The sequence below is a fragment of the Cydia splendana genome, chromosome 7 (genome assembly GCF_910591565.1).
Source record: "Cydia splendana chromosome 7, ilCydSple1.2, whole genome shotgun sequence".
NCBI classification, from domain to species: Eukaryota; Metazoa; Arthropoda; class Insecta; order Lepidoptera; family Tortricidae; genus Cydia; species Cydia splendana.
The window spans coordinates 3,458,056-3,484,332 of NC_085966.1; the positions used below are offsets into that span (position 1 = coordinate 3,458,056).

At 38.4% G+C, this 26,277-nt stretch overlaps 2 protein-coding genes across 2 annotated transcripts in view; both read left to right on the top strand.

Annotated features, from left to right (window-relative positions):
- The window catches only part of LOC134792018 (uncharacterized), a 158,624-nt gene that overhangs the window by 76,115 nt on the left and 56,232 nt on the right, over positions 1–26,277 (top strand). The window lies entirely within an intron of this gene.
- The window catches only part of LOC134792007 (acid sphingomyelinase-like phosphodiesterase 3a), a 94,801-nt gene continuing 91,639 nt past the window's right edge, over positions 23,116–26,277 (top strand). The window contains exon 1 of the mRNA XM_063763120.1: positions 23,116–23,325. The gene's annotated coding sequence lies outside the window, so the exon portion shown is untranslated. The remainder of the gene's footprint in view (positions 23,326–26,277) is intronic.

The window sequence follows — 26,277 nt, forward strand, 5'->3', positions numbered from 1 at the left end:
TTTTCTCCGGTTTTCAGTTTCATTCTTTAAAGAAGAAAGAAATTTCATAGCTCAAAATTAAATATTTATAAAATTTCGCGGTTTTTACGGGTAGGTTGTACCTACTTACATTAAGTACCTATTATTTATCTAAACCAGTACTTATTATAAATGCGAAAGCTGTTGCGATTGCTGATGCGAACCTCTACTCTTAGAGTGCTAAACCGATTTAGATAAAGTTTCGTATGGAGACAGTGTGATGTCAGAGGAAGGACTTTTGGGGCATTCCACGAGACTGTCGCTTACATAACGCTTTTGCCTTGTATGGCAGCTACCTCAATAAAATACGTGAATCTCGAGAATATACTGCCAATTTGTTAGCCAAGTCATGAAATATTACCTGACCCAATATCGCTTACTCAGCATTTCCAGAAGTATTAGAAGAATTGCGTTATGTAAGCGACAGTCTCGTGGAATGCCCCTTATACCGCATACAAAGCCATATATGGCGGATATGATATTCAACTCTATTGACAGTTATTAAAGTTATAATTTAAACAAATAATTTTTATTACATGCAGTAACGGGTTAAGTTAGTTTTTATTAATCATCATTATCATCATAATTCCACGCAAACGAAGTCGCGGGCAGAATATACCTATATTTTGAGGTCGTTGGTGTATTACACAAGCTAATAAAAAAAACATATTTAAACAATAAACTCGAAAATAGGTAACAAACAAAACCGTAAAAAATGCAAACAACTCTTTACAAGTGAGCGGAACTGCACAAACTTTGAGAATAACGTCGGAAACCATTTTTCTGAATAACAAACCAGTTTTGTTTTTTCCATGTCTTGCTGCGAAAAATATGATTAGTTGGGGAAAGATTTTTTGTTCCTAGTGACGTCTCTGGGGCCGTAATAAGTTGGGAAACTAATTTTGTTCGAAGTCTTTAGTGCTTTTGAGGGTTCCGTACCCAAAGGGGATCCTATTACTAAGACTCCACTGTCCGTCTGTCTATATGTCACCAGGCTGCATCTCATGAACAGTTGAAATTTTCACAGATGATGTATTTCTGTTGCCGCTATAACAAGAAATACTAAAAACAGAATACAATATTTTTTTAAGTGGGGCTCCCGTACAACAAACGTGATTTTTAGGCGTAGTGGTACGAACCCTTCGTGCACGAGTCCGGCTCACACTTATCCGGTTTTTCTGAATAACAACCCAGTTTTGTTTTTCCCAAGTCTAGTCTTGCTGCGAAAAATATGATTAGTTGGTGAAAGATTTTTTGTTCCTAGTGACGTCTGTTGGGATTGCTGGGAAATTAATTTTGTTCGAAGACTTTGGTGCTTTTCATTGAAGCCCAACGTCTGCACGTAAAAATTGCCTTGATCTAGGTTTTAAATTAAGCGAAACTTATTTGCTTTTTTTAGATGTAAGAACTAATAAAAAAGATGATGTCGTACAAATGTTTGATAAGTTTATTAATTACGTTTACGTACTGTAAGAAGAAATTTAGAAACTCGGAATGATATATAATTCAGATTTAAAAATAATAAGTACTAGTCTAAGAAACTTTACTTACTTAAATATTGGCACAAGAATGTAAAATCAAATAGGTAGTGTAGAACGGCTAGGAAGTTAGAAAGGTATTTTAAAGCTTAGTAACATATGTAGAATCTCAAGAATCACTCACTTATACAAATTAAAACTTATCTAAACCTATTGGAATCATTGGAAACCTATCAATTATTGGAGGCCTATGCTCAAAATTGGGCGATAAAAGGCTGATATTTTTTTATTATTTTATTTATTTATTAGGTTCGCCAACAGGTGCAATACAAAAAATACTTATAAATAACAAGTTATAAAATAATATTGCTAGAGTATTCACCCAATTACAGGCAAACACGGCATGCTTGTAACAGATATTGCTTACATATGTTTTTTTATCCCTAGTACTAAACTACTAAATATAAATCCAGGTTGTAGTAGAATACAGAAAATAAGCTTAGAAACTAATGAGTAATGACATTGATACTTCTTTCCATAGTCTAAATTAATAATAATATAAGTTTACAATTTTTAAGTTAGGTTCTCTAGGAAGCAAATGATGAATTCTAAATAATTACATGAGAAAAGTTACACTCAATTTGGAATTTACAGTTTTGTCTTGAGTCTATAGGTAGATAGGTTTTAAACTGATTTAGTGTCATCTTCAAAATGTCAAGTCGATTCTGTTTATATAATATGATAATGATGATGATGATTGGAATCAGAATTTATATTCAAGTAGGTACATGTACCTATTAGGTATACTAAAATATTAAACAAGTATGAGCCGTAGAGAAATATAATACTTTTTTGACTTCGCGGCGCTTCTTGAATTATGTCGTACCTAAAAGACCAAAAAGCTTTGTTAGTACATTGATTTTGAGCTGTTTTAGATTAATTTAAACTATTATTCAACTGTACATTGCTACACGGATCGATTCGGGAAATGAATTAGAGATTAACTAGATACGATATAGTAAAGATATCTGACGTTCCACGACAAAAGGTACCTTATGGCGGCTGGCGCCGCGATTCGGGAAATGAATTAGAGATTCACTAGATATGAAATAGTCAAGATATGTGACGTTCCACGGCAAAAGGTATCTTATGGCGGCTGGCGCTTACGTCGCATAGCGCCGCAATAATATTGGAGCGGCGTTAATAATAGGGTAAGCGCCAACCGCCATAAAGTACCTTTACCCGTTGGACGTCACATATCTTTACTATATCGTATCTAGTTAATCTCTAATTCATTTCCCGAATCGCGCCGACAGAAACTTCCTGCCTCACACAGCTAAACTGTTGAATGAACTGTCGGCAGAGGTAATTTCGAACTAATACGACCTTCAAACCTTCAAGAAAAGAACTCCTCTGATTAGGCGTGGCTCACTCCGCGATTTCGTCGCGTCGCTACAAGTACATGCGGCTCACACCAATTTTGGTGTCTAGCAGTAGTAGTTGCCGCGCACCGCTATGGAACGGATGCCTGCTCGCGCTTGCGCTTATATCTCGCGTAATATCCGCGTTTTGTTAAAGAGTGAACCTTCTGTACCTAGTACTATTATTTATTCTGTTCTCTGGTGTTGCAGTGTCCATGGGCAACGGTGATTGGTTACCATCGGGCGATTCGTCTCGTTTTCTTCCAAGATCATAAAATAAATATTTTTCAAAAATCGTTAGTATTCAGACTACGTGGTTATTTCTGACGTTCCACGGCAAAAGGTACTTTATGACGACTGGCCCTTACGTCGCATAGCAACGCAATAGTATTGGAGCGGCGTTAATAATAGTGTAAGCGTAAGCATCAACCGCCATAAGTACGTCTACCATCAGTTTTGACATTGACACATACGCTTACGTCTACGTAAGTTACTTTCTATGCATCTCGCTCGTACTCGCATATTAGTGCAAGCGAGATGTACAGAAAGTAAATTACGTAGACGTGAGCGTTATGTCAATGTTAAAACTGATGGTAGACGTAAAGGTACCTTTTCCCGTAGGAACATTTTATGGAGTCAATAGGCATGAATAAAAAGCACTTTAACTAAAAAGGTCTCTTAATCGCCTCACTGCTTACGCATTAATCAAGTCGGTCACGCAACAGACACACGGAATTGTTTTCACATCCTGTGTGCAATTATAGTGTTGATTTAGATAAGGCCAACAGGCACCATTAGTTATTTAATCATTGTTATGTGGTTCTGGATTGACGACCGGTCTGGCCTAGGGGGTAGTGAGGATCACTACCCACTAGGCCAGCGAAGCTGATGGTCCTGGGTTCGAATACTGGAAAGGGCATTTATTTGTGTGATGAGTACATATATTTGTTCCTGAGTCATGGATGTTTTCTATGTATTTAAGTACTCATTTGTATATTATATATATTTATCGTTGTCTGGGTACCCACAACACAAGCCTTCTTGAGCTTACTGTGAGACTTAGTCAATTCGTGTAAGAATGTCCGTATAATATTTATTTATTTATTTTTTACCAGTCCCGCGACTTCGTCTACGTGGAAAGTTGATGATGATTAATTAAAAATATTCTACGTCCTTTTCCGGGACTCAATCTATATCCTTAACAAATTTCATCTAAATCGGTTTAGCTGTTTAAGCGTGAAGACAGAACAAATAGATAGACGAGTTACTATCGCATTTACCTATATGTAAAATATTATAAATTATGGATTATTAAACGAAAATCGTATCGTATCATATCGTATGTTAAAAAAAATATATTATCTAACTTTTGAACTTTCTCAATAAATTTCATGAGAATCAGTTGAGAAATACGATATGTAGAGGAGAACATCCGGACATACGAAAACATTTTTGCCCGAGCTCGGTCAATTATTTATCGGCCCGATTCGAACTTTAAGATACGTCAATTAATAGATCTAGAAACGAGATGGATTCAGTCAGTATCAAAAGTTACGTTTTTGTTTGAAGAAACGGGCAGCATGTTTCGATTGGCGTTTTCTATCAACGATAGTCACCTTGTCTAGGCCACCTGGAAACTTAAATGGTGTAGTTACGTAATAAAATGTATTGTGTTGATCAAATATGTCGTCCGGTGTAATCAAGTGGCAACAATGGCACCTGCCGGTCGGATGCCGGAAATTCGTACAGTTGGCACACATGCCGTGATGTTGGCCAAAACTTTCCTGTGGAAAGTATTAGTAGTTTATGTGACTGCTACATAATGAAAGGCATTAAAATACGAGTGTGGGTTTATGAAACGAATGAAATTAGTTTCATAATAGTATCACACGAGTGTTTTAATGCCTAATTATGTACAGTTACATACACTGCTTTATCTACACACATATTATAAACTTTCTATGATATATTCTCTAACCTCATATTACAGCCGACATTGGGGCACTTTCCTCTCTGGCGGAACTCGCGGATATGAGGTGGCGTCTCCGAAATATCTTTATCGCACATTTTAGACGAAACTTTTGTTATAGTTACTTTAAAAACAACAAAACAAATTATTTGTTACTTACAAACTAATTAAAAGATAAACTGTACGTCAAATGGCGGTAAATGAAAACTTTTTTCACGCACGTCACGCATCCGTAGTTTTTTTTTAAATTCAGAGACAAACTAGAGTCGGGGTCGATTACCATATCATCCGATACCAACTTACATGCGAGATTTGTCAATAGTGTATGCAAAATTGTCATTTGATTTCGAATCAAACGTCATCTCGACTGATATTGGAATAAGGGTCAAATCAAATTGCTTTTTTTTTCAGAGATGTTCGAAATTTGAATGCATTACCAAATCGATTTTGATATAGTAATGAAGCTATTACCACATTTTCACAGATAAGAAATTTGCTGTAACAAAACAGTTTATCGTAATGTGGGTCATTATTTACGGATTTTGAAGACATCATAGAGAGTTTATGATATGTGTGTAGATAAAATTATTAACTATTTGGTTGCATTGTACTAGGCCTTTTATCATACAGCTTTTAAGAAAGGTAATAAATGAATATTAAGGTTAAATCGACCTAGTCCCAGTCAGCTCAATAAGGGCTGATTAAGACGGCGCGCGAACTCGTATGCGATTTTATTTACATTGAGGACTATTCATCATCATCATCTTAGCCTATATACGTCCCACTGCTGGGCACAGGCCTCCTCTAATGCGCGAGAGGGCTTGGGCTATAGTCCCCACGCTAGCCCAATGCGGATTGGGGACTTCACATACACCTTTGAATTTCTTCGCAGATGTATGCAGGTTTCCTCACGATGCTTTCCTTCACCGAAAAGCTAGTGGTAAATATCAAAGGATATTTCGTACATAAGTTTCGAAGAACTCATTGGTACGAGCCAGGATTTGAACCCGCGACCTCCGGATTGAAAGTCAGACGTCATATCCACTCGGCCACCACAGCGGCAGGGCTATTGGTTACATCCAATTCAATCAAATACCGTAATATAATGAAACTCGCTTTTCGGTGAAGGAAAACATCGTGAGGAAACCTGTATACATCTGCGAAGAAATTCAAAAGGTGTATGTGAAGTCCCCAATCCGCATTGAGCTAGCGGGGGGACTATAGCCCAAACCCTCTCGTGCTTGAGAGGAGGCCTGTGCCCAGCAGTGGGACGTATATAGGCTAAATTATTATTATTATTTTATTATTCATGAAACTCGCATGCGAGTTCTCGCACCGTCTTAATGAACCTTGAGGCTTGTGTTGTGGTTAGACGACGATATAATATACAGCTATATATAAATACTTAAATATATAGATAACATCCAAAACTCAGGAACAAATATTTATGATTAGCACACAAATAATGCCGATTGGACGTCCCAGGTGTCGCTGGGGCGATGCTGTTGAACCGAACTTGCGCGATCTCCAAGCCGATAACTGGCGGGAGATGGCACAGGATCTAGACAAGTGGCGTGTAGTTGTGTCGGAGGCCAATACTCATTTTAGGTCGCTGCGCCGTTAAGTAGTAGTAACACAAATAAATGACCTGGTTACATGATTTGAAACCGGGACCTCTTTCTTCGTAGGGCCACTACCAACTAGGCTAGAAGGCCGTTAAAATAATAAACCGTATATGACAGACTTTCATGCTCACGCAAATAACCCTATATCACAATGACCTTGCTACCACTTGAAAACATAATCGTAACCATTACAACATTGCTATAGTACAATAAATTCCCCATATAAGCCGAGCCTAAATGAAGGCGGGGGACACGCAGGGCCGTTTTGAAAAGAGAATTATGGAATAAAAGGCGGTGAGCTGGAAGTAAAAGATGTAATGCCCGTTTTCCCCTTTACTACGTGTTTATTTATTATATGTGGCACGTTTGTGTAGTGTTAGATTATTGATAAAATAACGCTTGAGTTGATTGTTCACACGAGGGTGTGGTGTTTATATCTTTATACTAGCGACCCGCTTCGCACGGGTTAGCAAATTATACACCTAAACCTTCCTGTAGAATCACTCTATTCATAGGTGAAAATCGCATGAAAATCCGTTCAGTTGTTTTTGGGTTTATCGCGAACATACAAACAAACACACAAACAGACAGACGCGGCGGGGGACTTTGTTTTATAAGGTGTTGTGATTTACATAGAAGCCTGTTAAGAGGGAGGGAGCAAACGCAAAATACTAAGTAGTTCTTATCAACGGTAAATCCCATGAAAATAATTACTCGAAAAATAGACTATATTTTCAAGGGCAAACATTAACCAAAACCTTAAAATTTTACATTTGACTTAATATAAGAAAATCACGAAAACGTGTCGAATTCTCAAATATTTTCAGTTGAATTCGTTACCCTGCATTACCATAGCTGTATAATTTTACTCCCAAGTCCCAAGTTCTGAAAAAATGTAAGCCTTAGGGTGTAGCGTAAAAATTAGCTCTTGATTCCCTTAACTTTGCGATGTCTACAGGAAAGACGAACGAGTTAAGGACTCACGTTAGACCGGGCCGTGTCCGGGCCGGAGCTTCCGGCGCTTACTTTTCTATGACAGATGACAGGTGATCACGGGATGCTTTGCATAGACAACGAAGCTCCGGAAGCTCCGGCCCGTACACGGCCCGGTCTAACGTGAGTCATCCTTTAAGCATACTTTAAAATGTGTAGGACCCATTTTGATGGTGTAGCTAATGGTGGACGTTACTTACAGGTTGTCTATTAGCGTATTTTGCTCGTACTAATTATAATAAACAATTATTAAAGAGCATTAGAGCGAAATTGGATGCACGAGCGAATAAAAACAAAATTAGATCAATCTGACAACAATTTGTTTATTCAAATCGCCATTCCGCTCGTGCAGGCACTTACAGGACAATTTGAACATATTGAAATCATATCAGTAAGCTGACATTCGCACAGACGTCTCGCTCGCACGCAAATGAACGCACCCTGAGAACCAGCGCCATGGCTAAGGACATTATTCATCGGCATATTTAATGTATAGGATGGTTTTATTAAGGGCCGGAGTGTTGAATCCAACCTTATATCCTACACGGAGATCTTATTGGACGCACTAGATAATAACTATCAAGTAGACGCTGTGTATACTGATTTTTCCAAGGCCTTCGATAAGGTTTGTCATGAACGCTTACTGTTGAAGCTTTGGCATATCGGTATACACGGCGACCTTCTCCGATGGATAAAATCTTACATAGAGAATCGTTCGCAGGCTGTGGCAGTGGGTGGATATACTTCTCAGTACAGGCCTATTACGTCTGGTGTTCCACAAGGGTCTCATTTGGGGCCTTTGTTGTTTGTCATATACATCAATGATATTTCTGCATGCATAAAAAATTCAAACTTACTGTTATATGCTGACGATGCAAAGATATTTAGAGTCATACGTAATGTGGACGACTGCAAAGCCTTACAAAAAGACTTGGATCTTTTTGAGACTTATTGTATTGATAATAAGTTGTCTATAAATCCAGACAAATGTTCCGTTATAAGTTTTAGCAGGAAAAGGAATAGTATTAATTTTGATTATAAACTTTGCGATAAAAAATTAGGTCGTGTTCACCAGATTCGAGATCTCGGTGTCATAATGGACTCTAAACTCACTTTTATACCTCACATTGATGACTTGTTAGGTAAAGCATTTAAGAAGTTAGGATTTATACTACGCGTAGGTAAACAATTTAAGAAACTTTTAACTTATAAGGTATTATTTAACAGTTATGTTCGTAGTCGTTTGGAATTTGCAAGTGCTGTGTGGAGCCCACTGTATAAAATACATAGTGATAGGATAGAGAGAGTTCAAAAAAAGTTTGCTAAGACAATAGAATACAGAATTAGAAATAAATACTCGGATTACGCCACCGCAATGAGAGTACATAATATAACATCCCTTAGTTATCGCCGAGAACGTACCGATATCTTAACCCTTTATAAAATTATTAATAATATTATTGATGCTCCGTTTTTATTACATTCACTTTCCTTCAGAGTCCCTCGACGTTGTGAACGTGCTTGCAGGAAAAAACCCCTCTTTTACATCCCCCGTAGTCGGACTGCTTACGCAAAAAATAGTTTTGTTAGAAGGGCGTGCAGGTTGTACAACGAAAAATTTCTGAGCCTTGATATTTTCTGTGAGAAACTTAATAGATTTAAAACACTATCTATGCAGTGTAATAACTAATAACCCAAATGTTTAGATTGGCGCTATAACGAAATAATCTCAGTATTAGATGTTACTGCTTTTTATAATTTCTTTATTAATAGTTAACAAATCCTGAGAATTCAGTTTGTAAACAATTAGTAACAATACCATAAGGTTGTTATAATACTCTTATATTTTTATTCTCATAATTTTTTTCTTTTCTTTTTTTTTGTGTTTTGTTTTTGCACGCACAAATAGCTCTGTTTTACTATGTAGAAACTACTTAATAAGCATGATGTTAAAATATTTTCATTAAGGAAACTGTAAGTCTAGTTTTAAGAAAAGTTCCAGTGTTATATATAACTATAAAAGACTGTTTGTTTCTTAAATAAATAAATAAATAAATAATAAAGGAAGCATTCACACACACCAGAGTAAACACACGAAACTGTCATTTTCGTAACTTTACCTCGGTTCAAATGTTTTAAACGGATTTTTAATTTGCGAAAGTGGTACTTTCGTGAGTTCACTATGGTAAAAAATCTTATCTTTTTGACATTGGAAATGTCTTTTCGTTCGCTCCAGTATACGGTCCGATTTCACGAAAAAGTGCGATCCCCTTATATCTCGGAAAGTTGTGAAGATATGATATTAAAAAATAGGCTCCAAAGACGCATAATCACGAGAGCTGTATGGTGCAAAAATAATTATTCGAGAAAGTCAATAACAAAAAAAGTTATGGTCGAAATAGTGAAAATAAAATTCAATTTTTTCCGAATTTTTGATTTTGGTGCTCGATAATTTGGAAACGAAGAATGATATCAAAAATTTGAGAAAAACGGCTCTGGACAATTTAGTCAGCTTCAATTTGAGCCTAAAACAAAGACGATCGGGTTAAGGGTTTGCCCTGTAGCCTAACCTTAAAATAGTCAAAAAGTCAGAACGACATTTTTCACAGGACATTTATGACTTCATGTTTCGCAGAGTTCGTTATCGGTGTTTGTTGTGAATTATCGGGATTATGTGGTGGTGGAAATAGAAATAGACATAGATGCAGAGGCAGAGGGAGAGGGAGAGGGAGAGGGAGAGGGAGAGGGAGAGGGAGAGGGGAGAGGGTGAGGGTGAGGGTGAGGGAGAGGGAGAGGGAGAGGGAGAGGGAGAGGGAGAGGGAGAGGGAGAGGGAGAGGGAGAGGGAGAGGGAGAGGGAGAGGGAGAGGGAGAGGGAGAGGGAGAGGGAGAGGGAGAGGGAGAGGGAGAGGGAGAGGGAGAGGGAGAGGGAGAGGGAGAGGGAGAGGGAGAGGGAGAGGGAGAGGGAGAGGGAGAGGGAGAGGGAGAGGGAGAGGGAGAGGGAGAGGGAGAGGGAGAGGGAGAGGGAGAGGGAGAGGGAGAGGGAGAGGGAGAGGGAGAGGGAGAGGGAGAGGGAGAGGGAGAGGGAGAGGGAGAGGGAGAGGGAGAGGGAGAGGGAGAGGGAGAGGGAGAGGGAGAGGGAGAGGGAGAGGGAGAGGGAGAGGGAGAGGGAGAGGGAGAGGGAGAGGGAGAGGGAGAGGGAGAGGGAGAGGGAGAGGGAGAGGGAGAGGGAGAGGGAGAGGGAGAGGGAGAGGGAGAGGGAGAGGGAGAGGGAGAGGGAGAGGGAGAGGGAGAGGGAGAGGGAGAGGGAGAGGGAGAGGGAGAGGGAGAAACACAAAATAAAAACTTATACAGAGAAACATAAAAAAGAAAAAGTGCCACGAAATGGTCTCACCTCAGCATGTTGCTGGCGGCTGCTAGCAGATAGCTGATGCTGAACCCTGGCAGTACCTAGTGGAGCTCGGGTTTAATACAACATAAACACACGCTGTTTTGGTCATCGGACTCGTCTCGATGAGCACTTAGGAGAGTAGTACCCAAGATAGAGCTGATGCTGAACCCTGGCTGTACCTAAAGGAACTCAGGTTTGTTGCAACATAGGCACACGCTGTTTTGGTCATCCGACTCGTCTTGATGAGCACTTAGGAGAGTAGTACCCAAGATAGAGCTGATGCTGAACCCTGGTTGTACCTAGCGGAACTCAGGTTTGGTGCAACATAGGCACACGCTGTTTTGGACACCCGATTCGTCATGATGAGCATTACCCAAGATAGCTGATGCTGAACCCTGGTAGTACCTATTGGAACTCAGGTTTGGTGCAACATAGACAAACGCTGTTATGGTCATCTCTCGTCGCGTCAAACTGCTGTCAAGAAAATTTCATATCTTGCAGCAAATGGGCCGCTGCCGATCACCACTTCTCGAGTTGACTACGGATTTGCCGTGTAATAATTTTCTTGTACTTGTCTTGAACATTAATATATCCTGCTTATTAATCGAAAAATGAAATATGTACCTATACTTACTTATGCGCCACGGCGACAATTATTCAAACTTGGATACGCGTGTGGAAATTTTGCAATTTGTTTGTTCACATGCGTTATGTCCAGGATACTTGTGTTAGTCTAAGAATAAAATAATTATCATTCAACGTTGTAGTTTTATTTTGTAACTTTTTCCTTATCCAGACTTTCTCGTCGCTCAGCGACAATATTTTTTCGAATTCCGTAGATTCATTTCCAATGTGCTCGATAGTCGTGTGAGGCACGAAATCTGTGAATTTTTTTGCTATGTATGGAGATGCAAATTTGCGAATGTGCTGTAATTTCCAATTCCAATATAATAATGCATATCTGAGAAATTGATCATGTAATACACGCATTTTGAAAACACTGTGTGTATACTATATCAATACAACTGCAACTACTACTTCAAAAAAAAACAAATATAATTTTTAGGAGCTTCAAATTACTCTCCTCAAAAATGTGTTTTTTACAGTTATGTTAGTTTAGCATGGGGGCGACGATATGCTGAGTGGCATCCTTTTTAGTATCTTGTATTAGAATAATATATTTGTATTATAGGTTAAGCTTGTATTCAACACCAAATAAACCATTTCCATTCTATTCTATTCAAATGACAGCTAAGTATTTGATATTATGTTTCTAATATTGTTCTAATATCGGTTTGATGTTATATGCACGTTCGAAGTGGCCTATTAGATCCAAACAATATTCAAATAACTAATTTACTTTATGCTTATAACTGAGATAGTAACAAAATATCGATACCTTTTTTAAGCATTACATTGGGTTAGGGCTCATAAACCCTAGTGTGAATTTCATTCGATACGTGACGTGACGAGCGTTCGCATTTGCGTTATGTCTATTTTTGTATGGGAATAAACAGCGCGCCAAGCAGGACGTTTTGGAAACTCAAATCCCATACTAAATGACACTTAACGCAAACGCGTACGTCACGTCACGTTATCGAATGAAATTTACACTAGGGGCAACTAGGAGGGAGGGGGGCTGGGGGGGGGGACAATGAGCAATTTTCTGTTAAACAAGTAGGTAGACAAACTCGACCTTCCCACGCGTGTTTGGGTTTAAGCCCTTTACTTACATAAATATACACAAAAGTTTAACTAGGTAAGTTTGAATCTAGTTGTATTTTTAATTCGGTTGAATTTCATTTGTTCGAGATATTCGTGACACAATAGAAATGCTACTTTTGTTTGTTTATAATAATTATGTAAAAACATTTTCCATAATGTCAATTTCTAGAGAGAAAAATGGGGACTACGTTTGTATGTAGAATCGGTCGTCCCCTTTCCTCTTAATTCCTCTCTTCTTCGACTTTATACATTTTTTATTGCGCGGAAAACGCGTCTTTACTAAACACGGGTTTTCAGGTTAACAATATTTATTTATTTATCGTATGGCTTCGTTATATGTCACTGGATACAAAAAATTATTAAGTATGCTAACAACTTACAATTAAAATTTCGCCCTACTCAGGTAAGCAGCCGCTTCTTCAGCCAGGATATTGAGGTTAACATCAATACCTATTGTTCAGATTAGAGGTTTCCGTGCTTTCACTACGTACTTAAATTGAAAGTGTAAAAATAAACGTTATAATAAAAATACAATCGAATCAAATTAAAAATCTGCACAGCGGTAAAACTTTCGAGTATTGAGAAAGAAATTCCACGCGTTTTAAAAACCGCACAAAGACTTTCAATCAAAAAATACAATTTTCCGTTTATTATTTGCCAACAAAAATGCGGAAAAGAGAATAACAAATGCCCACAAAAGATTCGCCGATGGTATTCCGCGGGCATTCTGTGGCATTGTTCATTTGAGCCCTTTCTTTGTAAACTGACTGGTGCTGGGATCATTGTTATAACGATACTGGACACCGATAAAAATATTTTATTAAGGATGAAACAGGTTAAGGATAACTCATGTTAGACCGAGTGTCCAGGCCGGAGCTTCCGACGCATCGTTTTCTCTATGGAAAGCATCACGTGATCGCCTGTCATGCATGGTATAATAATATACTCCGCCTGGTACTCTCTTCCGACCACATGACTGACACAAGCCTACGTCATCATGCGACAGCGCTATATGATAATATGCAATAGCGCTATATAAAGTGGCAATGTTATTGTGACATAGGCTTGTGTCACTCTGGGAAGAGAAGACCATGTTTTATTAAACTATGCCTGTCATGTTATAGAAAACGTGAGTCATCCTTTAGTCGGGACATATTGCAACTATGGGGTAAATTCAACTACTCTAAAAATACAGCTCACTTATTGGCCTATCTACTAAGGAAAGAAGTATCGAGGCAAACCTTACTGGTTTAACGATACTTTTGTAATTAGGTTTAGATATTGTGTTTTAATTACCTGAATAATATATTTACCAATTGCTTTTCGGTGAAGGAAAATCGTGAGGAAATCGGACTGTTCCCAATAAGGCCTAGTTGCCCCTCTGGGTTGGAAGGTCAGATGGCAGTCACTTTCGTAAAAACTAGTACCCACGTGAATTCTTGGGAACTAGTTGGCAAGCGGACTCCCATGAGCCGTGGCAAAATGCCGGGATAAGGGCTGATTTAGACGGCGCGCGAACTCGTATGCGATTTTAGTTACACTGAGGACTATAATTATTGGTGACATCCAATTCAGCCGACCAATCAAAAGCCGCAATGTAATGAAACTCGCATGCGAGTTCGCGCACCACCTAAATGAGCCTTAGCGCGAGGTAGAAGAAGAAGAAGCCTACCTGAATAAAATAAATAAATAAAATAGAAGCCTCAACATCGCCTCTCGCCATCGCAAATCATTACACATTTTAATAAAACACTTAAATATAAAATCGCCCTTTCTCGCCAAGAACTCATCAAGCCCCCCTCCTTTTCACAAACAAAAGAATGACCCCGAAATTTAAATTCCGTCAAAATTGTATACCACAATCACAAATACTTTTGAAGACCAGCGATTCCGCAATGAAATTCGGGGGAAAGTAATTTGTTTCTATTTAATTCTACGTGAGCTGTTTTTTAATAACGGACGTGCCTGAGGAGCACACAAGTTACAAACAAATTGAAGTGAAACTTAACTTCAGCTGAATGCTTAAGGTTTTGTTTCGATTGCGACCACAGCAAAATTAAGAGGATACGGGAGCTGAGATTTAAATATTTTAGGTAAATATCTCTCTCTAAATAAAGGTCTCGCTAACGGGAGCGGCTCCTAAAACTAGTACGATAAGGACAAGGCGAAAAATCCTGCGTAAAAATCAAAAACTTAACCAAATGTAACGAAATGTTGAGATCTAAATGGTAATTAAATTATCTGTGTCGAACTGTTTTGCTTTTTAGGCTAATTGATGTCAGTTTTGAATACCATGCTTCTCTTTGCAGCCTACTAATTTAGGCCGTTTTTAAGGATATTTGAAGTGCTCTAGCGCATTAAAAAACAAATGTATCATAAAAGCAAAACAGTCCGACACATAATAATATATTAATAATTATAATCTGTGTTAAAAAAATTATTACTCTAGCCTAGCTTCAAAAACCACGGAGGAAACAGTTGAGTACGGTTGTATGGAGCATGACCACTCCTGTTGCCTCTAAAGATGGCATGTGGATGACGACGGCAGTCGCCGCATACTGCTGCCGTGAATACGCAGGCGTTGCTACTGATAATTTTCGTAAGTAAAAGAAATTATGTTCGATGCCGCATTGCTGCCGCGATAAGAATCCATCACTCATTTTTTCAAAAAAAATTGCCAGGGACAGCGCCCACGTTCACGTTGAAGCAGTGACATCGCAACAGTAACGCTGTTGCAGTCGTCTTCCAACTGTTACCTTTACTTTTCCAACGTCAAGATGACATTCGGACGTCAACTATATCTGCCAATTTCCTATACAAAATGAGTGACATTTGTCGCCGCAATACTGCCGTGATTGTGAAGTTTATTCCGTCAATCATTTTATCACGGACATAAACAACGACGCCGCAACATTAATGCCGCTGCAGTTGACATCCGAACGTCCCCGTAAGGATGATTATTTGGATAGCAACAACCCTTGCGGCCTTGGCGCAATCGCCGTATCTTTTCCTTTGATCAAAGACATATGTAACTTCGTATAAGACGAATAAAGTCTAAGGAAAAAACGTGCCTCGGAATTCGAGTAAAAGTCATTCTCGGGTAGATGGCGCACACACCTTTAGCCTATCCTCGGCTAGATGGCGTGGCGACACCGTTTCATATTTAACAATTTTAACACATAGATATCAGTGAATGAACATGGATCAAAATGATATAAAAATAATAAAATCATTTATCCATATATATACATTTTTTGATAACTTTATACGTTTTCATTTTGAGTTTTAGTCGTGTGTCGATAGATGGCAGTAAATTTACAGTGACTACAAAATTTACAATGACAGGACCCCTCTATACTATCTATTCTTTTTGCTTTGATAAACTGATTGACATTTTAATGTCATAATCGCCGCAGTAATGCGGCGGCAAACGTCACCAATTTAATCAGATACAACGACGGCATTAACGCCGCAGTGGTAATGACGCAACAGTTGCTACCGGAATGCAACCTTTAAAGCTGCAGCGTTGAAACGGGCAGGCGTGGCTCACTCTGCGATTTCGTCGAGTCGCTACGAGTACATGCGGCCCACACCAATTTTGGTGTCTAGCAATAGTAGTTGCCGCGCACCTCTAAGGAACGGACGCCTGCTCGCACTTGCGTCACCTAGCGGTCATACGAGTATATACAGGGTGTTTCCTACACCGTTTGCCAAATTAAAACGGCAGATAGGTTGAGTTATTTGCTATCTTCCCAAGCCTAGAAATTTTTAATTTTGCGCACTTTTTATAGAATTATAGAATCGTTATGTAGTAAAAAACACATGGCCAATTATTTTTTTCTTGGCATGAGTAGATAGCAAATGACTCAACCTATCTGCCGTTTTAATTTGGCAAACGATGTACCAAACACCCGGTATATCTGTCGTAATAGACGCGTTTTGTTAAAAACCGGGCAAGTGCGAGTCGGACTCGCACACGAAGGGTTCCGTACCATTATCTATAAAAACGGTCACCCATCCAAGTACTGACCCCGCCCGACGTTGCTTAACTTCGGTCAAAATTCACGTTTGTTGTATGGGAGCCCCACTTAAATCTTTATTTTATTCTGTTTATAGTATTTGTTGTTATAGTGGCAATAGAAATACATCATCTGTGAAAATTTCAGCTTTCTAGCTATCACAGATCACGAGATATAGCCTGGTGACAGACGGACGGACGGACGGACAGCGGAGTCTTAGTAATAGGGTCCCGTTTTACCCTTTGGGTACGGAACCCTAAAAAGTTAACCGTCTGTACCTAGAACTCTCATTTATTCTATGACACGGGCGATGTCACTGTCAAATTCCTTGATAAACGATGCTGTTCAACGTTCGATCTGTTATAATTCTCTTATAGTGATACAGAGTGGGTGCCCCACGAGTCACACCGGGGATCCGGCAGACCTCGTCGGCGATGGCGGGATAACTTGGACTCCTTTTTGAGAGACTGGCCAGATGTAGCTCAAAACCGGGACGAGTGGAAGAAGAGGGGGGAGGCCTTTGCCCAGCAGTGGGACACAACAGGCTCATAATAATAATAATATTAATAATAGTGATACAAGGCCGAGTCCGAGTTGACTGAACTTGTAGTAATTCAGGGACTTTGATTTATGCGATAATTGATTTAGCACTTGGGATCGGATTTTTATTGAAGTTATAATTTGGGACTTGTTTGGATTTCTTCTGCTCTTCAACTAATAATTTTTTCACGTTTACCTACTCTCAACGAGGCCCTAAAGTTAGATTGTGAATTGTCTTTTTTCTTTTTTTTTCTTTACTTTGTTGGAGTTTGGAGTTGAATGTTAAGATATTCAAATTAATGACACTAGTATATTCTGAAAGTATCGATAGAAACTATTTGGTCAAGTTATCCCAATAAGGCTATCTTTCTCTATCAAAGCGTGTCAGGCCCTTGCTAAAAACCTATGTTTTTCAAGGATATGTTCTTCCCTTTTTAGGGTTCCGTACCCAAAGGGTAAAACGGGACCCTATTACTAAGACTTCGCTGTCCGTCCGTCCGTCCGTCCGTCCGTCCGTCCGTCCGTCCGTCCGTCCGTCTGTCACCAGGCTATATCTCACGAACCGTGATAGCTAGACAGTTGAAATTTTCACAGATGATGTATTTCTGTTGCCGCTATAACAAGAAATACTAAAAACAGAATAAAATAAAGATTTAAATGGGGCTCCCATACAACAAACGTGATTTTTGACCAAAGTTAAGCAACGTCGGGAGTGGTCAGTATTTGGATGGGTGACCGTTTTTTTTTGCTTTTTTTTTTGCATTATGGTACGGAACCCTTCGTGCGCGAGTCCGACTCGCACTTGCCCGGTTTTTTCTGTAAGGTGAAAACATAATAGTCTAAGTAAACAGGTACCAGGGTGCCATAAAAGGTTGCAATCGTCCATAAATAAGATTTAATGGCCACGAATCGCTCGCCGATGCCAATTGAATGGTCTCAATCAAACCCTTACATTTGTACACGATTCGTAACCATTACAGATATTGGCCACGTCACAGACTACGGGACAATTCAAACGTACATACCGTAAAATGGGGTGAGTAGGCGCAAAACTGACATTCAAACCTCGATTTTATTTTTACATATGCAAACTGAATGGTGTATATGTCGCAGTCGGATCGTATAATCCGCCATATTACATTACGGCTAGCCGTTTTCAAAAACAGGGGCGTTTTGAAATGCGGCGGTTTAACGATTAGCCGGATTGAATGCGGCTGAATGAAAATCCGCCGGAATGTATTCGGCGCCATACGTTCTTCAACACGGCTAGCCGTAATGTAATACAGCGAGTCATTAGCCGCCGCTTTGACAGTTTTTAGTTCCCATTTTTAACACCCGTGGCGCTGCCTGACAAACGCTGGGGTGTCCATCAAAAATGGAGTTCGTCGGACTGTTTCTTTTCAAAAAACATTTCTTTCGCAACTTAACTAGACGGAGCCCCGCTTCGCGGGGCTCCTATTTCTGAGCGGTTTGCCCTTCGGGCATCTGAAGCTACCTAACGAACCTAACCTACCTACCTATTGATTTAGTGAGACGTCCGTGAAAACATTACACTTTGGGGAAAAAAGCGTAGGTAGGTAAGTAGGTTAGGTTCGTTAGGTAGCTTCAGATGCCCGAAGGGCAAACCGCCCAGAAATAGGAGCCCCGCTTGCGGGGCTCCGTCTATTTAAGTTGTGAAGGAAATGTTTTGGAAAAGAAACACATGTAGTGCGGTGGGACCATGGTAAAAATAAATTAAATTGCAAACATTGTCAAACTCCGGTTACGTGGGCGACCGAAAGAACTGGTCACTCTACAATCTAAAATAGTAGTACGATGCGGCTAAACGTTGACCGCCTTATTGAAGAACGTATCACAATGACAATCCGGCTAATCGTCGAACCGCCGCATTTCAAAACGCCCCTGTTTTTGATAACGGCTAGCCGTAATGTAATACGGCGGATTATACGATCTGACTACGACATATATAATAAGTGTTCCGGACGTTTGTATTTTAGTTTATATTTTATTTTGGGTAGTTCCATTTCATAACTTTGACGATAAACAGGAAATCCCACCTCACCCCGTAGTCTCTCGTAATTGGGATGAGATGGGTTTTCATACAAAGGTGATTTTGGAAGATTGTTGGATCGATTTTTGTTTATTATGAGTATTACTATAGCTCCATTTTAAATTGGAATACATTATTTTTGTAGCAGTAGCCTTAAAATCCCATCTCACCCCCCTTTCATGCCTTCTCTCCCCATTCATGACCCAACTCTTCCCGCGAACCCTACTCACCCCATTTTACGGTACACTGATATCAGAATGACATTTAACTGATGTCATTCAAATATCGTGCATTTCGTTCGCGGGTGAGACGCATGATGACTAAATGATTTGATTAAAATATCATTCTAATGTCGTAATGTCATTATACTGCCGAATTGGCCTGATAATTAAATATCGAGATCAATTCTTATTTAAGAAAATTGATGGATTTGAACTGGTTTCGATTAGAGATGCACCGGATATTCGGTTACTATCCGGTATCCGGCCTATCCGGCCCTTATTTTACTATCCGGCCGGACACCGGATAGTGCCTTACTATCCGGCCGGATACCGGATAGTAACATTGCTTGATTTCAGAGTAAACAAATTGGTTTTAAGAAACAATCTTACTCGTTTATAATTTTAAAACAATTTAAAAATTCCACTCGCACGCGCACTCATATCTAACCTAGAAATGAGTCCGCGCCACAGAATAAATAATAGTACTAGGTACAGAAGACTCACTCTCTAACAAAACGCGTCTGTTACGATCAGGACAGGTATGGCCGCTAGGTGGCGAAGCGCCACGCGCGGCTTATGGCTAGCGACCAAAATTGGTGTGGAACAGATGTACTTTTAGCTACCTGTAGCAAAGCGATGAAATCGCGGAGTGAGCCACGCCTGTCCGTCCGATAGATCACTACGAAACATGTCAAAACCTGCATAATGCGCACCTGATAAACCGAGTTGTAGGTATAATTCCGCCGGCCGAATATTCGGCGGCCGGATACCGAATATTTGGCCGAGGGTCAGCCCGAATATCCGGTATCCGGTATCCGGCCAATCAACTATCCGTTGCATCTCTAGTTTTGATACGACTTTGACGACGTCTTGGTGATTGGCGCGATCATAATAATAAATTCATATACTTAGGTTAACGCAGAATAATTTATACTGTCATTTATTATTATTAAATTAATAAACTAAATTAAACTTAATAAAACTGGGAGTAGAATATTTTGAACAAAGCATAATTTTGTTTTCTTTAGCCAGTAAAAATTGTTACACTACAAACTTTGTTTGGCTGCTACGCCGGCTCGTAGCTACGTGACGCTGTAGCACTTGCTACGACGAGCGTAGCATATCTTTCTCGTACATTATAATATACTTCTTATAATATTATAACTTTATATTATAACACTGAATAAACAATTAGTTTACAAATATTTAAGTAAGCTTGTACATCCAAATTAATTTTGTATCAGCGGTCGTGAGTTCAAGACCCAAGTCAGTGAATTTTTTCACTTTAAATTTGCATCAATATCCAGTTTATAAAAAAACAACACACGCTATAATTATTTAGGTCAAATGCTATCCATATTGGTAACAAAATATTCGCTAATCCCACTCTGATTTATTAAGCTTTATTTTAATTCACTTTAATATTAACATCAATAAATTGATATGATAACTAGCTTAAGATAATAATATAATTATTTAGGTAATACTTACGTACATTTCATAAGTGCTTGTTGTTCAAGTTCAAGTTCAAATATATACTTTATTCATGTAGGCCTAGACGTGAACAAAGTATATATGTGACGTCCCACGTCAAAAGGTACCTTATGGCGGTTGGCGCTTACGCTATTATTAACGCCGCTCCAATATTATTGCGGCGCTATGCGACGTAAGCGCCAGCCGCTATAAGGTACCTTTTGCCGTGGAACGTCACATATTTGAACTTGAACTTGAAATACTTTACCCTCCACATTCAATAATGCCATTTAATAAAATATTATATCGTATTTGTTACGTTTACAGTTAATCATTATTTAATTCTACTTTTTGTAAACATTTACAGAATAAATAAGTTAAACTTACCAAATAAATTCAGCTTCGACGGACTATCAAATAATATCATTAGATATTCATTTATTTATCTTTCTTCTCAGGCTAGGTCATTTATAATATGAATTAAAATTAAAATACAAAAACACATAACTAACAATAAAAAATACATATAAACACATTATAAAAAAAACCTAACCTAGGGTGCCGCCAGCAGCGGGACAAGGTCCAAGCTACCGGTGGTCAGGGCCGCAGAGAGAGGAACCGGCGGACTATCCGCGCCGTGTCCAAGATCACCGCCTTCTGCATCTGACCCTTGATCCAACCACCTAACGAGAGCCTCTCAAGATGTTGGTCGAGACCGTTAGATGTTAGACCGTTCATTAGATATATTAGTACGAGTATAACGAGACATAACCCGCCTAACTGGGTTCGAATCCCAGTAAGGGCATTTATTTGTGTGATGAACACTAATATTTGTTCCTGAGTCATGGTTGTTTTCTATGTATATAAGTATGTATTAATCTATACAAGTATGTATATCGTCGCCTAGTACCCATAGTACAAGCTTTGCTTAGTATGGGGCTAGGTTTGATCTGTGTAAGATGTCCCCTAATATTTATTTCTAATATTTATTTAATCGGTAGACATTATGTCGAAAGGTATTCTGTATATAACTTTCTACTGAGTATCACCTGCCATTTTCATTCACCCACAAGCCTTACCTATTTTGAACAGCGCTTATCAATTATAAAAAAAAACGGACAATTCGGACTCGCCCACCGAGGCTTCCGTGCAAACTTGACTTATTTCTTATTTTATTTATATTATACAAATTTATAATTTTGAGATTTTTCCCTGTACTTATAGTGTAAGACGATATTACTTGCCAAATTTCACAGTTCTAGGTCAACGCGAAGTACCCTATACATACTGATTTCCTTGAGTGTCGAAATATACGTTTTTTGCGTTTTTTTACGTTAACTTAGAAGTTAGATTTTTTCCCAGATTAAAAGGGACTGTAGACCTGAGTGTTAGATTTAAATTTCAACTCGATACCTTCAAGCGTTGCCGAGATAAGGGTCTTGACCGACAGATGGACGGACGGACGGACAACAAGGTAATCCTAAAAGGATTCCGTTTTTTCCCTTTTGAAGTACGGAACCCTAAAAAATACCTTATTATGTTTACCACGAGCTACAAACAATTTTACCAAAAAGCTCTTTTACATTCACTTTCACAATACCTAATTAATATCGTCTCCCTATAAACAACGTAGGTACCGCTCACACCTGCCAGTATTCACCGACAAGCCTTTTTTCGAACAACGCACATCAAGAAAATAAATGTCTAAGTACATTTGCAACCAGCCATAATATATAAATTTAGAACATTTATTTTATTAACCGGAGTCGCCTTTAAGACCTTACCCCTCTGCCGAAAACCTTGCACAGTTGTGCAAACTTTTGTATGGACTCTATGGACTGACGTTTATCTGACATAGCTATTTGTACGTTACATACAAAACATGTACAAATAGCCATATATTTGACGTGCCCCTCCCCCGCTAGAATCGGCAGATTGTTTTGTACAGAAAATAATAGCCAAGACGTCTCCAGTTACTAAATACTCAAAGTATATAAACCATCTTAACCAAAAGGTATTTTACAATTAGGCATTATACTCATCATAATACCTAAAATATCGTCCCTATAAAGAACCCACAACTCACACCTGCCAGCATTCACCGAGAAGCCTTTTTTCGAACAACGCTCATCAATTAAAAAAATCATGTCTAAGTACATTTGCAGCCAGCCATAATAATTAAACCATCTTAATCAAAAGGTATTTTACAATAGGCATTTTACAAATCACAATACGTAATTAATATCGTCCCTATAAACAACCTACCGCTCACACCTGCCAGCATTCGCCCGCAGGCCGGCTTGCGGTGTGGACGCGTCGCAGCGTGCGCGAGTGTTCCGATCGTGAACAGTGTTTGTTTTATGGTGTACAAGATTTGACTTTACGCAGTTGGAATACGTAATTCGTGAGTTCCTTTTGCCTTTAATTTTGTTTTTTGATTAAGGTTTTAAGGTAGGTTTTGGAAGGAATACAAATGTGGTTGCGCGAAGTGGATTCTGTTTTATGTGTGGGGTTGTGTTTTTGAAATATTAATGGGGTTTTATGTAAACCCATTAAATTCGTATAAAACAAGGTGTAAAGAAGCAAATTGTAAAATTCTTTGGAATGGGATAGAATGGTTTTTATGCGGCAAGCCTAATATAATAATTTATCTTATTCAATAACGATTTGATATTTTTGCTGTATGTAAATAATATATTTTAAATTTTAAATAAAACACTCATTAAAACGAGAAAAAATTAAAATTGATAACTAAATTAAAATGGTTTTATCAAAATTATCTTAATATCAACGCAACGTCTTAAAATGGCTTGAAAAGTAAATTAAACAAAATAGTGAAATCGATTTTATAGCTTTTGTTAGGAGCTTTCATAAATTGAACGTTTTTCTTAGAAATTGAACAATACTATGAATAGAATAGAAGCTGTTGAATGATAAACTTCATCTTAACGCTCAGAGTACAATAGCCCTGAAGTCCATTATAAAATTTTAGATGTCTTTTAACAAAATACACCTAGCTACCACTTCATCTGCGGATTGTGTATTTTCTATTTTCAATTTCTCCTGAACTAAGCCCGAGCTTTTCCTGCGTTATTTTATTCAATTTTCTTTTACGAATTGTTCCGTAGCCATTGTTTTCTTGTTGAAAATAAAACGTTAACTTTTTAGCACTGCACCGGTGCAGATTATTGTTCGTTGGGACGGAAATTATATTCACTTTTAAATAAATGATGTTATTTTTTGAGAATTGTATCGATTTAAAAATACGTAGTAAAAGTGTTTTATAATGATTTAAACTTACTTAATTTATATAGACAATAATTACTTAGCAAAAATGAGATATAATTCATAGAAAAAAAAACATATTAGGGATATTTCACATCTACCTATTATTAAACTTCGTAGTCAAACAAAGTATGATTAACGTAGGATTGTATTTATTACACAATCACTAGGCATTATTAGTAATGACCATTTGTTTTTATAATGAGCATTCTATGTACGAGTATGTAAGTATTTAGGTATTTATTTATTTAGTACAACACAAACCTTATTCAGCTTACTGTGGGACTTGTTGATTTGTATGTATAAATTACGCATAATATTTTTCTGTTATTCATTATTTTTCGTGAAAAAGGAATTTTAACAGTGTGGTTAAGTACCTACCTATTCCAGAAAACGCAAGTAAACGCAAACTCAAGCGTACCATAATGGAATAATTCCGTACACGGCGGGAAGAAGATGATAACTGGCCAGAAAAAATTGAAGAAATTGGAACCTTATGTTTATTTATTTTAAGTTCAAATTTCTTCAATAGAATATCTCGAGTTATCAACTTCTTCCCACCGCGTACGGAATTAATGTTAACAATAGGTACCTTTGTCAATTTGTTGACATTATCAATTCAGACGAATATTCAAGCTCATTCACACTTGATTGAAACACCCACAATACAACCTACTACTTAGTTGCCATGACTGGTTGTTAATTAAAAACACTTTTAATCCCGACACAATTTTCCGCAAAATTATATCAACAACAAAATGCACCTAATATTAAACCTAAATTAAAAAATACAATACGCTTCAACATTGTTGAGGTTTGGAACTTCAAAGAGGTAACCACTATCCCTCGTAAGCGGGCGGAAAGTTCTTTATGTTGCCAAGTGAAAAGTAAAGTAAAGTGGACGTAACTTTGTCAGTTTGAAGGTTGGCCACTGAACTAATGGTGCGCGTCGTACTTTATTGCGCTTTTCTCACGGGATTTCGTCGTGTTTTTTCAGGCGAATTGAAGTGGGAAAAGTTCTGTTTTGCGGCTTAGTTTTGGTTCGTATGTTTTTAGTTACACTATATCTTTTTTTAAAGCCAAATCCATGACAAAAATATTTAAAACGTTAATGACCATATTATCATGAACTCGTATATTTAAACAAACTTCGCGCCCTTAAGGCAATTTCCGAGGCACTTAGTACACAATATATGTTTATTTTCACTTACATTTCCCTCCAATTCTTCGTTAGGAGTGATTTTTCGCTAGACAGCGAGTAAATAAGTATGTGTAAAATATGTCAAGGGGCTTATGGCGGCACCACTGGAAAAGCGAGTGTTATTCCCACGGCTTAACACACACGACGAATTTATCAAAAATATCATTGAATAGAGTTGAGGCAAGGAGACGGAGGGGAAGCCCAAGGAGAACGTACATAGATCAAGTAAAGGAAAAGCACAACGTCATGTCGTATCAGGCTGTCAAGAAGGCAGAGGACCGACATGCATGGAAATCGCTCCACCGACAAGAGTAACTTTTAAATAAATGATGATGATGATTCCCATGGCCTACTAAGCACAGGGGATTCTAAAAATCAGCGGGTGGAATAAATGAAACATTGAAATACATACCGAGAGATTTTGGAGCCGTGATCCCGATTGTTAAAACTGTAGTAAGATGGTCATACTGAACAAGGTTTCCCATGGGACCAATATGAACATTTCAGCAAAAAGATATACCTCTACGGACCATTCTAGCGTGCGTCATCCTTTAAGATCAATTACACTGGTTTGTTTTCTAGCGTCTGGTTTACCCAAGCTTCGTAAGATATGGGAATAAGTACCGTCGCATAGAATCTGTCATACGCACCCGGGATTTTATACCTTTAGGGGCGCTGAGTGTCAACCTGGGTGATATTCTGTAAATAAGGCTGCAGAGCATATAATAGGGTATTTTCCTACTAGTCAAATCAGTTACTTTTTAGAACTGTCAAAACGATTTGCTAATATTCGGCTCGATTCGGAAAATGAATTAGATTTCTACTAGACTTCAACAAGTTACGATACGGATAATTTAAAGAGAATAATAA